The 13,750-nt window shown below is 41.7% G+C and overlaps 1 protein-coding gene across 4 annotated transcripts in view; it reads right to left on the bottom strand.

Moving 5' to 3' along the window:
* The window catches only part of ARHGAP42 (Rho GTPase activating protein 42), a 305,839-nt gene that overhangs the window by 281,923 nt on the left and 10,166 nt on the right, over positions 1 to 13,750 (bottom strand). The gene's annotated exons all lie outside the window — the stretch shown is intronic.

A 13,750-nucleotide genomic window follows, 5' to 3' on the forward strand; every position in this document is an offset into this window, starting at 1 on the left:
GTATAAGAAAGAATTTAAGACATTTTCCATTTTACAGAACTAAAGCAGCTATGCTTATTAACTCACTGTTAAAAAAAATCAAATGCAACTGATGAGGGCTATTCAAAAATGTAGGGTTTCTGGAAAATTTTGAATTGGGAATTTTTTGGAAACATTTCAAATGCCCTAAATAAACATGCTGAATCAGATCATGCGCTATTTGACTTATATTTAGTAAGCAAAACTAAAAAAGTACCCCCATGTTAATTTTATGTCCTAATAGCTACAAGTATTCGAACTGAAATATTTGATTAGGAAAAAAATTAAATGTAGCATACTTTATGTGATTTAAATGTTATATTGAAACAAATTCAAAGCTTTATGTGGAAAGAAATATGTTTATTGGAATACTTGTACAAATGTAAAGACAATCCACAATAGCATGTACTTCCCATATATTGTTTGTTTAAATTTAAGGGGAACAAAACGAAGGCACTGAAAACTGCGGACATACCAATTTTAGCACACCCAAAGAATTGCACACGATATGCCATGGTTGTCCCCTCATCTACTTCAACAGAATTTAACTCTCTTCCATGGAGGTCATTGCAGCACCTCCAGTTTCACTGTCACTATCTGCAGAATCACTTGCACTACTTATTGGTTCCATTTCAGAATCAGGTTGAGGCAAATCTGATTCAGAACTACTTGAACCACATTCCCTTTCACTAAACGAAGGTTTTTACCAATGAGTCTATGGGCAAGGGCCACTTATCATCATGCTGCATCTTCTTCACTAATTGTGCTTCTGACTTATTCTCCAGAAGCAAGTGTTTTTGAGAAATAGAAACAGGCTTAGCGGTGCATTTATTTGGTTTTGATTTGACCTGCACAGCCAATTAAGTGAATTCATAACTTGATTTTGAGTTTGGATTATTATGCGAGTGTATTTACCCTCCTAATTGCAAATGAATAAAACACACACACACATATACACATATATATATACACACACATGCGCGCGCGCGTACACACACACACTCTCTCTCTCACACACTTCCTAGGGATAATAACCTGAAAAACATTAATTTCAACTTTGAAACTGCCAAGCTTGCCTAATATTGTATTGGCATCTATTCATTGTTTATGAAACAGTGAATTTTTAAAAATGGAACATTTCCCACCAAAAAATAAAGCATTGGAAAAATTTCAAGTGCTTTATTTTTTGGAAAATTTCCTGCGGAAAATGTTCTGCCCTACATTTCTGGGGCTATTTGTGCTTAAGTGTCTCAAAACAAGAAATGACTTATTGCTGAAGCATTTTAAAGTATGCATCACGCCACAAAAGAAGAAATGAAGCTCCCTATTTTTGTGTATGCCCATTTGGTTTAACGAGAGAGGTACAGCGGGCACATCTAAAAGAGACACCTTAATGCGCAGTGGACTGTTCTAATGCACATTGGTACAACACAGCAACAACCATGCTAATGCATGGTAGAATTAGTCTACTGCGCATCAAGTGTCACAAAAATGTTCACCTTTGCTACTGTGCATTAGTGCAGCTACTGCACCTTTAACTAGAACCTCGTATTAGAGGTACTAAACTTAATGCACAGTAGCACAATCTGTACATGTACCCAGTACAAGCTTACCAAAGGCTATCATCTAAAAATTGCTAGGCTGGAGCTTTAGGGAAAATCTTGCCCTTTGTAGTTATGAGACTGATGAGGGCTATTTGTGCTAGCTTAAGCTTGTAAGTAGCTTCACAGTAAAACAAAATACTGTAACAAAATTAACTTTACCTTTTGATGCCACAATGGTCTTAGAAGCACTGAAACCAATACTGAAGTTAATTTGTTTCACATGGAGTTAATCAAGTTTTACTGCACAGAACCAACAATTACTAAGCTTTACTATTTTTTATTAAATTCTCATACACTCAGACTCCCCTTGCAATTGGAAACTAATTTTTGGAAAGATACAAAATTACACACAGTTTGCAGAGATCTTCCAGTTAGATCAATAAAACACAGCAAAACCCTTTCATTAAAATGAAGGGACAGTGTATGGAGTTCTAAAGCACACTTTTGTCTGCCATAATTTTTTGTTTACAGAAGATTAGTAAAGCAATTTAGTAGCACAAGAGTTTCTGATACCTAAGCAAGGTAGCTCAAATTAGTTTAAACTTCCTGTAATATATAAACAGACAATTTTATTACTGTTTTAACAAACCTACTCCATTCCATTTCCACATGAACAATTAATCTGGCTGCACTACAGAAGATACTGAACTATTCCTTTGGTATAAACAAAGGAAACAAGATGAATAGAAATTAATCTTTCACATTAAAAGTGTGAATTCTCTCACATAAAATGCATTACAAATTTAAAAATTTAATCTTCAAATAAAAGGGAGTAGCAAAATCGTAATAATATTTTAGTCATATTTTGAACTTTTAGAGCACTTTTAAAATAAAGGGAAAGAAAATGAAAATATCTCCATTGCACTAATGAACTGCTTAGGAAGAGAGACTAAAAACCAAATCCATTTAAACCATGTGTGTATCTGTCCTAAAGGCAGACGAGCTTCTTTGGGGAAATCTAATATCTTCTATTAGACCAAATCAAATAGTTGGAAAAATTCTTCTTAGCAAGCCCTCAGGCACAAATATCCTTTATCAGGGTGAGGAAGCACGTGCAGTTGGTGTGTGCTCTTCCTGGATGGAATGAATAGTAAAGGAGCCAGAGGCTGGTATGCATGCAAGAAAGGCAGTCAGAGAAGATGTAAATTGAGGAGTCAGAGGGTGAAAGACAGGCTTGGGGGTGGAAAGGGGAATGGATGTAGCTGGTAAATAGTGAACAGGTACCTGGGAATCAGATGTGGGTTATAACTAGGCAGGTTATAATGTGTCATAAATCCAATGTCTATATTTAGTCCATGATTTTTTGTATCCAGGAGGTAGATGAAGTGAAGTTCATAGGCTCATCTGTGAAAAGTGTTTAGTAAATTCCCTTTGAGCATTACAACTGAGAGATTGGAGAGAGAGTGGTTTTCTTGTGAGAAATGTGCACCCACAGGTATTCCTGTCTTTGATAATTTCCAATGTGCGTTCATTCTGGTACACAGTTATTTTTTGGTCCCTCCTACGTATTTTCCATCAGGGCATTTGGTGCATTGGATGAGATATATTACATTTCTGGAGGTGCAGCTGTAAGATTCAGTTGTGAGGTGTACTAATTGTGGGGGTGGTAGAGATATGTTGGCATGTTTTACATTTCTTTTCCAGGCATGGTCTAGACCCTGCTCCATACCACCTCCTCAGTGTGTTTAGGGCCTTAGGAAGTTTGCTTCTGGTGATGAGGTGAGCGAGGTTTGGTGTTTGTTTGAAGGTTAGGATGGGCAGCTCTGGGAGGATCACTTTAAGAACTGGGTCTTCTTCTAGTATGGGTTTCACTTGTTTGAAGATTTTCCATATAGATTCCAGGGAGGGATGATGTCATAACCAGCAGTGTGCAATTCATGGGGGGTTTTCTTTGTGTACTGCAGCAATTCTTCACATGGTGGCTATTTCAAATATTGGATCTCTCTCTGGAGGAGTGTCCTTGTTGAGTGAAAGCGTTTTTGAGATTTGTGAGGTGGCAATCTACCCGAATGAATCCAGACTACGCCATGACAAGAAATGTAAAATCTGCCCACGTATCTTCACCACCCACACAATTCTTACACCACACAACAGAACCATCAGCATTCCTAGATCTTACAGCCACACCTACAGAAATGTAATATCCCTCATCCAGAGTACCACATGCCTTGCTGGAAAATACATAGGAGAGACCAAACAACCACCGTGCACCAGAATGAAGGCACACTAGAAATCTATCAAGGACAAGAATACCCATTTACCTGTGGGGCCACATTTCTCACAGGAAAACCACACTCTCCCCAGTCTCTCAGTTCTAATCCTCAAAGGAAATTTACAAAACACTTTTCACAGACAAGCCTATGAACCTTACTTCATCAACCCCCTGGTACAAAATATCATGTACTAAATATAGACGCTGGATTTATGACACATAATCTGCCTAACAACCGACTCCCCAGATATCTCTCCACTATTTACCAGCTACATTCATTCCCCATTCCACCCCTCCAACCTGTCTCTCACATTTACTCCTCAATTTACATCTTCACTGATTGCCTGTCTTCCATGCATAGCAGCCTCTGGCTTCCTTACTATTCATTCCATCCAGAAAGAGCACACATCAACTGCAGATGCTCCCTCAGCTTGATGAAGGGTATTTATACCCAAAAGCTTGCTAAGAAGAATTTTTCCAACTATTTAAGTTGGTCTAATAAAAGATATCAGATCTAGCCAAAGAACTATGTCTGCCTATGGCCTTAGACCAACACAGCCACAACCTATACCCCTGTATCTATCCTAAATGCCTTTCTCAAATTCTACAGAAGCTGCCTGAAAAGGGGCCAGAGTTTCAACTAAAAGTTTTGAAGTCCCCACACACTGCTATAACCTCAAGTCTTCTCCTCTTGGTTTTTAGGAGCTTAGAAATATGCATATCATTGGCAAGACAGCCTAAGCAAGATTAAGTTTTAAACAAAGAAATCACATTAAAGCTTTGATGCACAATCAAATAATTGTAGCTCTCTCAACCACACAGCCCACATGTGCTGACCTATTAAAAAAAAAAAATCAGTGCCTGACCTGTTGCACATTCAAAGACTATAGGGACAAGAAGCCCCGCTTGGCAGAAAGCTGCAGAAGTGCTGCAGGTTCTCAAGTACATCATTGCCTTGCCTACCTGCTCCATACCACCTCCTCAAGCACAGACAGCAGCTTATGCTCCCAAATCCTATCACCCATATTTCCCATGCACAGCGCCCTTCCCATGACTAAGGCCCTCCATGACCAAGAAGGAAGGAGGCAAAGATTTGAATCATATGGAGCACTGGAAAGCACAAATCAAACTAGTCAGAGGAGCAGCATGCTATTAAATAATAACCCCTGAAAGTGGTAGCAGTATACATTAACATATTTCATTCCATAAGCGATCTTTTAATTCATGAAGGAACAACGTTTTTATGAAATTCCTTGTCATACTGTATGCTTTCATGATAATAGCGTAAGCCAGGCACTTAATGCACTATTTGTAACATTAGACAGTGATACCCCAGGACAAGAGACAAAAGCAAACATAATGCTGAAGTCGCAGCCTATGTGCAAACCAGAATGACAAACAGGAATCAGGAATCGTGACAGCTCATTGTAATGCAGTTTTTAACATTAACAGTTTTCAGAAGGTTGGGAACTGTTAGAAAGCTGGTGAGAGAGAATAAGACATGAGCTTCAGGGTTATTCTTGTAACTAAATTAAAAGTATAGCTCCCAAGGAAAGAAAGGAAGAAAGAAAATTCACTACACTTTTTGCAAAAACATGAAGTAGTAAGTGTTGAATCAACAGAACAACTGAAGTCATTACTAGATAAGGATCATAACAGTTCAAATAAAGCCAAGGATAATCACATTCTGAATCTGCTGCATTTCAGTATCTCTGGGAAAAATTATTTAGTGAAAAGTGTTTATAACAGTGTTTCTCAACCCATGGGTTGCAACCCAAAAGTAGGTTGCAATAATATATGAAAGAGTTGCAAACAAATTTTTAAAATGAATTCTCCTTGGATTTAAAAATGGATTTCTCCTAAAAGAGAAAAATGTGAGAAACTGTGTCTTTTCCCTTGCAGGCTGGTCCCTCATGCCCCATACACAGCCCCTGTGTCCCACACACCCACCCCCTGTGCCAAATACTGCAGGGGGCTGGGGCCTGGGGACAGTAGGCAGCAGGTCAGGAGTGAGGGGCACTTTTTCTACTACTTCCACACTATTTTGGGTGCAAGGAACCTAAAAGAAAGCCTCTCCCACAGACCATATTCTCCCCTAATTCCATTCTGCAAGAGTTATAAAAGTATCACTCTCCAGGCTTATGTTTGAGAAGTAGGAAGGGAGACTCCATCTCCTCGGACTTTAATGGAAAATTCTTCCAAATAGAGAAGCCTCAGATATCACTGCTGTCAGACAAAAAACATAAAGTGTATCTCTTCCACAATGAAAAAAAGATAGCTTAAATAACTATGGAGGCAGCAAAAAAAACAAAAATGGAGTTTACCTGTCTGCCAAGATTGTCCCTGTAAACTAACTCAGTAACTAGATGCTGCACTCTTTTTCTGGCTTCAACTTTTTCTGGCTTCAACTATTATGCAGTATGGGTGTGCAATATTGAAGAGTTGCCACTCTCACCTACCTCAAGTAGTAAAAGATGAGAAACCCTCAAATGAAAGGCTACATTAGAAAAGTAAGTATCATTACAAATACGTCTCTTAAGGATTATATAATAGCATACTACATTATTTGTATGGATAAACACTTAGCTGCACGACCATGTTCACAAAAAACTTAACTATAGAAAAATCAACAGTCCATCTAAAAGCTCAATGCAAATGGCCAAATCAGTATAACCCATGGATCAGGTTGTGAATCAGAGTACTGCTAGCTCACTTGATCTCTCTGTCCCTTTCTCTTCTAGTCTACACAATAGCATTGTTTAAAAGATTACATCCAACTAGAAAAATAATTTCCTCCACTGAAGTGGGAAATACCAGTTGTGGTACTAAGAACCACTGCTTGCATACCATCATAGAGCAGGCAAAAAATGGTGACAATTTTGGTGGGCATCCATACTTCAGAAGGATCCTCCACAACACTTCTCGGCTGGCAGAGCCTAAAGCTTCTCTGAGGTCAAAGAAGGCCATGTAGAGAGGCTCATGTTGTTCCCAGAATTTCTCCTGCAGCTGGCAAGCTGTGAAGATCATGTCAGTTGTGCCTCTTGCGGCCCTAAACCCCCATGACAGTCCAGGAGGAGCTCTTCAGCCACTGGAAGGAGACAGTTCAGGAGGGTACTTATAATGATCTTTCCCGTAGTGGCCAGTGGGGCAATCCCTCTGTATCTCTCACCATCAGACTTGTCTTCTTTCTTGAAGATTGTGACAATCATGGCATCCCTGAGGTCATCTGGGATTTCATCACTCCAGATCCTTAAGACAAGGATGTGATGCTGTAATGTGAGCTCCTCTCCCTCCTGCTTGAAGATAAGCAAGGCTGTGTCACTGCTCAATATTCCTTGCTGTGATACTACATCTGAACACCAACAAGCTTCCAGCCATACTGGAGCTAAACTACCGAATGGATAGTAAGCTGTTTAAATTCAGCTGTCTCCAAGCCTAAACCAAAACCACCCTGAACTCAATGATTGAGCTCCAGTAAAATGATGATACTGAAGTCTGCGCTCACTCAGAAGCAGACCTTCAGGCAACTGTCAATGTCTTTACCGAAGCATTCAAGAAAGTGGAACTGATGTTTAGCATTCAGAAGACCAAGGTCCTCCACCGACAAGCTCCTAATGAACAGTACCCAGCTCTAGTAATCCAAATCTACAGTGAGACTCTGGAGAATGCTGAGTGTTTCCTGCGTAAGTGCATTCTTTCAACGCCTGCCAAAATGGGCATTCAAAGATTGTGACATCAAATCCAAAACCAAGCTCATTATTTATTGAGCCATCATGATCTCCACCTTGCTGTACGGAGCTGAGATATGAACAACATACAGGATACATCCAAAGCTGTCGGAGAAGTACCATCAATGCTGCCTGCAGAAGATCCTCTGCATCCAGCGGGAAGACAAATGCACCAACTTAGCGTCCTCCTGCAAGCAAACACCATGAATACTGAGGCTATGTCCATCTGACACTGACTTCACTGGGCTGGCCATGCCATCTGGATGTCTGATTCCAGACTCCTGAAGTAAGTTTTATTCCCCCAGCTCAGACAAGGCATACACTCAAGAGGAGGGCAGAGAAAGTGCTTTAGAGACATCCTCAAGGCCAACATAAAAAAAAAAATGCAACACGGATGTCAACTCATGGGAGACATCTCCCAGGACCACCCTAAATGGAGGAAGAGTCTGCTGCAGGGATCTCAGTACTTTGAAACCTCACAACAATAACAACAGGAGACAGAAGAGCAGGAACAGCTTGTTGTGGACCAAATCAAGAATCCAGTGCCAGCCACCCCACATAGAAACACATGTCTGAGCTATAGGAAAGTCTGTCAATCCTGGATAGGTCACATCAGCCATCTTTGGACACATGGATGAAGGCAATCATGGAAGACAATTATCCTCAACTGAGAGAGATTGCCAAAGAGAAACCAAAGTTCCAATATTTCAGATATACATCTTCTACTTTCTATATTAAAATTAAAATGTTGCATCATCCCAGATAGAGTGCAGACTGCAGTGCCTTCAAACAGCTCCTAGAGACAAACTTTATCACACACACAGAATTTTAATTAACAAGTCAAAAAATCCCTCAGCATAAACAGTAAAAATTCAAGGTTATGTAAACAGGAAGTGGCACTAAGTCCCTGTACCATTAACCATGACACTGAAATATTATGAACTTCTTATTTGACCTCAAGATGCTAAGGACACAGGTGTAGTGATCAACACTGATGCTTGCAAAAAACTGCACTGAGTTTGGATTTCCATGTTTATTTGCGCATCTAGGCAACTAAATTTCATTAAACTATTTACCTGAATGTCATTACATTAAGAATTGGTTTCTCCCTCCAAGGGAGGATTCTAGGAGTTCAAGTATAGAAACAAAACTTTTCTTCTTTCAGACATATCTACACCAGTTTTAAAAATGGCTGACCATCTTCCCTCTTCCCTTACAACAAAGATGAATATAGGACTCTGTGAATTAAAAAGTTTCATGTGATTTGGGTCAGTGGAGTTGTCAAGTTAGAATAAGTCACCTGCATTTTTGTCCTTAAAAACAAAGAGACTGTTTTAATTGAAAAGGAACTTTACCAGCCTTTACAGTTTGTGTTCTTTACAAATCTACATGCAGCACATCAACTCCTACTAAGCACACACGCATAACATCACTGAAAGAAAGAAATAAAATTCTATCATTGACCAGCACCAATGTTGTTTGGCTTGCATGCCTTTTAATGCATAAAAACATGTTCAGAACACCAGGCTGACTGGCTTCACACTCTAGCAATGAAACAATGGAGTTCTAAAATTTTATTTGTACAAGCCAAAAATTGATTTTTAAAGAAGAAATCAGAGACCTGGGTGATCTGCTATAAATCATGTAGTGATCATGAATGAGCAAAGAAGTTAAAAGGGAACCAAACCAAGACTTTACATTCAACAAAGTACTTAACATAACGTTAAACATGGCTTGACCCCATTTTAATGAGATATTAATATGCTTAAAATTAAGCACAGGCTGAAATGCTTTGCTGAATACAGCCCTCGGTCACCTGTGCAAATTAATGAAAAGGACTTCAGTTTGCATGTCATGGGGTTAACAGTTGCCTGAACACTGAAACATGGCACCTTGCTATGTTCATTGGCACCAACAAGCTACCAATAACTGAACAGTGCTAACAGGCTCTGAATGCCAGCCAGTTCCCCTGGGAGTGTTAAGTCACTATATCAAAAGCCAGATTCACAGTACTATTACTCCAGTTTTTTAAATGGCACCTGAGTAAAAAAGGTTATTCAGGATCATTGTCTCAGAGAATGGGGATGAAAAGCAGAAGAGTGCTCAGCACAGAAATGGAAGTGTAATTAAAAAATAGTCTAAGTCACATTAGTTCCCCCCAGGATGGAGGGGTTCCATGTTTGCACACCGCCGAGTAATACGCTTTTAAAAGAGCTGCCCTGATATTCTTTGATTCATAGACTTTGAGGCCAGAATGATTTCACCTCCTGTATTACAGGTCACAGGACTTTCTGAATGAACTTTTACTTGAAATCTAATAGCTGTAACTGAGCTGGGACATATCTGTTCATAAAAGCACCATCAAATCCTTGGTAAACTTTTCAAAGTTAATCATCCTCACTGTTAAAACTGTCATAATTCTAATCTAATTTCTCTTTGATAAACCAAATTGATTAACCCCTGAAATATTACAGTAACCCATGGGCTACAATGCAAATTCATGATCACCAGAGAATGATTCTCATTCTCCACACCAGGACTAGAGTTCTCCCACCCCGTAAGCCTTGGCTTTTTTGCTCCTCCATTCTGGCAAACTTTTAGAGGCAGATTAAGACTGCAAACCACACAAATTTCATTAATGATGCTTATACAACCTCTTGAACCTGAAAGTGTGTGGGGGGTGGGGAAAAGTGACCCCTCCCCACCCTGTAGCCAGTACCCTGTGCTGCAGTCGCTCACAGCCTGCCTGAGGCTGCCTGTGCCCGCTCTGGACAGCCCCGCATGGGCTGTGAGCAGCTGCAGCAGGGAGCGCCAGCCACAGGGCAGGAGAGGGGCCGCTTTCCTCCGCATCAGGAAAGGAGCAGGGAAGGAGGCCAAGGAAAAGCTGAGCATGGCGAGTGGCCCCTCGCCCGTCCCATGGCCAGCGCTCCCTGCTGCAGCTCATGTGGGGCGGTCCAGAGCAGGCACAGGCGGCCCCATGTGGGCTGCAAGCAGCTGCAGCATGGGGTGCCAGCCATAGGGTGGACAAAGGGCCGCTTTTCCGCCCCCCTGCACTCAGCTTTTCCCTGGACCACTTTTCCCCAGGCTCCTTCCTTGCCCAAGATCCGCCCCTGCCTCCCCCCACCTTACCTGAGCTTCCCACTCCAGGGCAGCCACATGCTCCCAAGCCAGAAGCCTCAGCTGGGGCTTCTGCGGGGGGGGGGGGTGAAGCAAAGCGGGCCCTGCTGTTGTGGGAGCCCACTGGGCTTCCCCTGGGTCCTACTGCCCTTGGTTCCTGTCATTTTTTACAGGAATCAAGGGCAGATAAATATTCATTTTCTAAATTTTTTAGGGGCCCCTCAGGGCAGACAGAATGGCCTCATGGGCCGCATCTGGCCCGCGAGCCATATTTTGCCCACCCCTGTAATAGACCATAATATGAACATGAGCCATCACTGCAATGCTGTAGTCAGCAAGGCAAACAATACTCTGGCATGCATCAACTGATGTATCTCAAGCAAAACGAAGGAAGTGATTCTTCCATTTTACTCAGCATTGGTGAGACCACAGCTGGAGTAGTGCATCCAGTTCTGGATGCCACACTTCCACAAGGACATGGAAAAGCTTGAGAGTCCGGAGAAGAACCACCCGTATAATTAGAGACTTGCACAGCAAGCCATATGAGGAAAGGCTGAGGGATTTGGGCCTCTTCAGCCTAAAAAAGAGAAGGCTGAGAGGGAACCTGGTAGCAGCTTACCACTATATCAGGAGAATACATCAAGGGCTCAGCAAACAACTGTTCACCAGGGCACCCTTGGGGAGAACCAGGAGTAATGGCCACAAACTCTTAGAAGACTGTTTCAGGCTCAACATTAGGAAAAACATCTTCACAGTTAGGGTGTCCAGACTGTGGAATAAGCTCCCTCCAGAGGTGGTGCAATCACCTTCCCTGAAAATCTCCAGGAGACCACCAGACGGTCACCTTGCTAGGGTTACCTGACCCCAGTTGTCTTTCCTGCTTGGTGCAGGAGGGCTGGACCCGATTATCTTGCAAGGCACCTTCCAGCCCCTTATAATCTATGAATCATATGACTTGGAGTAAATTTGTGATACTAGCATCAATTTATAAGACTATTACAACAGAAATGCCAAAAATGTATGCACACATTCTTCACACAAAAGAATTATATTTATTTTTGGTTTTCCCAGTAGACTAAAATAAGATGCAGATGTACAGAATAATATGTAACTCTCACTCAACTGAACTGCACTTACAAACTACAAATATGCATGCAAGACTGATCTACAAATAAAATACTCCTAAGGATTTCTGCAGAAGTTGTCATTTCATTGTCCGTCAAAATTTAGTAAGAAATTCTACTTCTCAGCTCTCTACATCACCACGGGAGGGTAGTATTTCTGGAACTGATCTTAACCAGACTTTAGATTTGTTCAGAGCTAGGACTACAAACCCTGGAGTTCACTGCCCATCTCTGAATATACCTTTTGTGCCCATGAATATTTAATTAGTCCAGAGATGGTGATCAGGCCTCCTATCTCATAAGATGAGGAGAGTTGGCATCCTGACATGTTATTCCCTAGCCAGGATTCACGAAAAAAAAAATTCACTATTTTTCCTCATTACAGCTATGAACACCAGGTATAAAATCATAAAAACTAAAACATGCAAATGAACTTGCTTGAGTTATAGTTAAGGATTTACATAAGTTGCTATTGTCTGTATTATCCTGTAAATATCAAAATAAAAATGTTTTGGATTTTAGCTCTGTTTCCCTTCTCCCTAAAAATAAGGGATTTTCCATTTCCTACAGTTAAGCTTCCTTTTAGAAATCTCTGGGGCTTCTCTCCCTGAAGCATACCTACAGATCTCACAGGATGGACTCTGAAGTCTAAGTTTTTCCCTCCAGCTATTCCATGAAATTTGTTTTCATATATTTTTAATACTAAAGCAGCATGACCACCTTGCACATCAGCAGACATCAGACAACCCATCTTTTTATCATTATCATTTTTAATATAAACTGTATGCTTGGAAATAAGTTGGGGGGTTTTTTCTAAACAGCAAGATCAAGTAGGCTTTCTATCAATTTACAAGCCAGTTTAGCCTTATCCAGGGAAGCATGGGTGTTTTTCTTTTACTAGCACTTTAAACCAACAACTTTTTGACTGAAAATAAAATAAGCAAATCAATAAATCAGTACCACCCTTCTTTCATTGATAGAACTAAAGCTCCTGGCCAATTAGGTGGGGTAAGAGAGGGGAAAAAACATACAAATGACAGGAGTTTCAGACAAGCTTTCTAAAAATTCAAGGACCATTCTCCAAGGCCTTGAGTGAAATGAACTCCCTGGGTTAAGACTGTAACCATAACATATTAGGAAAACCCGGGCAAGAGTAAGGAAAACCAGGACAGGAGGTACCAGGGAGTGCCAGCATTTGCGAGCACACATGTATACACCCCTCTGACCCTGTGCCTCCCAGGGGAGGGGTTATATAGGACATTGTGACACGCCGCCAACCACATGGTTCTCAGGAGTGGGGCAGGGCGGTACAGCAGGGAGCCCACAGCCAGGCTCCATCACCTGTGCACAGACTGGACCTGGCTGGGAACAGCCCCTGTGTGGTGCCCCCTGGGCTCTGCCACACCACACTTCATGGGCACATGGCACATCCCCCCGCACTGCCAGCAGGGGACAGTGCCAGAGCAGAGCCTTGAGCTGCACCCCCAAACACAGGTCCCCACCAGCCAGGTGGGTGGGAGGGGGGCAGAGGCCCCCGCCTCCCCAGAAAGACCCATCCTCACCTGGGCTCTGAGTAGTAGTGGTGGCGGCTGCTCCCTTGTACCAATTCTGCTGGGCTGGGAGCTAGGATTCGCTTGCCCCATAGAGTCAGTCAGGAGCTGGGCATGTGCAGGCAGGTTCACACCATATGGGACTTTTGCTTCAATTTCTCCAATGGCTGGGATGTTGAGACCCATATGTCCCGGTGAATTCAGGACATATGGTCACCCTACTGATAAGCAGCAATTGTACTAGTGCAGCTTGCTCCAGCTTAAAACTAGTGACCTATATTGGGAAAAAATTACAGCTTCACTGCTCCATGTTTCATAGATTTCATAGACATCAGGGCTGGAAGGGACCTCGGGAGATCATCGAGTCCAGCCCCCTGCCCAAAGGGCAGGAAGTCAG

This window comes from Crocodylus porosus, unplaced genomic scaffold (assembly GCF_001723895.1).
Source record: "Crocodylus porosus isolate Cpor-Errol unplaced genomic scaffold, CroPor_comp1, whole genome shotgun sequence".
NCBI lineage: Eukaryota > Metazoa > Chordata > Crocodylia > Crocodylidae > Crocodylus > Crocodylus porosus.